Source organism: Rousettus aegyptiacus, unplaced genomic scaffold (genome assembly GCF_014176215.1).
Source record: "Rousettus aegyptiacus isolate mRouAeg1 unplaced genomic scaffold, mRouAeg1.p scaffold_m13_p_4, whole genome shotgun sequence".
Lineage (NCBI taxonomy): Eukaryota > Metazoa > Chordata > Mammalia > Chiroptera > Pteropodidae > Rousettus > Rousettus aegyptiacus.
In genome coordinates this window covers 65,686,151-65,686,888 of record NW_023416307.1, presented here as the reverse complement: position 1 = coordinate 65,686,888, position 738 = coordinate 65,686,151, and the positions used below count along the sequence as shown (strand labels likewise).

Sequence of the window (738 nt, the reverse complement as noted above, 5' to 3'; positions counted from 1 at the left end):
TCTGCTTAATGTCATAATAAAGAAAGGGAAATGAGAAACTAGAAAACTTGAATTGTATAAATATAAGGTCACAACAGCATAAATATTATAATCAAGGTATTTCCTGTGGCTTTTGAAAGCCAACAAAAATGCCAGGTATTGACAATGAGCAAAAAGGTGATTTTGTGCAAGTTCTCTTACAAAGAAAAATTAAGTTAGTAAAGATCTTACAATAATAAGGTAGGCAAACGTGGTTCCATAGTGTAGCAATTAACATGTCTGCTTTACATGTAGAAGGTCCTGGGTTCGCGCCCCAGTGGAACCACAGTCTATGGCCATGCCATCTTGAACAAGCCCAATCCCATCTGATCTCAGAAGCTAAGTAGGGAGCTGAATTAAGCAGGGCTGGGCCTGGTTAGTACTTGGTTGAGAGACCACTTAGGAAGACCAGGTGCTATAGGCATAAATAATAATAAATAATCATAAATAAATAAATAAATAAATAATAAGGTAGGAGAACTTTAAGAGAGAGTTTCTTCAAAAAAAATTTTCAGCATTCAAATGATAAAAATACTATTTTTCTTAGGATTGAAAAAAATGAAAACCATCTATAGAATTCTCCACATAATCATATCACATAGCTGTTCAAAATAAATAAAGTATATTCTGGCTTATGTTTCAGAATTTGAGGAATCATTAACTTACTATGCTTAACTACAAGTCTTAAAAAATTGGTTATTTCCTATACTCACATTCAAG

The 738-nt window shown here is 32.9% G+C and overlaps 1 pseudogene; it reads left to right on the top strand.

Annotated features, from left to right (window-relative positions):
* Window positions 1-306: 306 nt before the first annotated feature.
* On the top strand, window positions 307-442 carry LOC118602093 (annotated as a pseudogene).
* The last annotated feature ends 296 nt before the right edge of the window (window positions 443-738 follow it).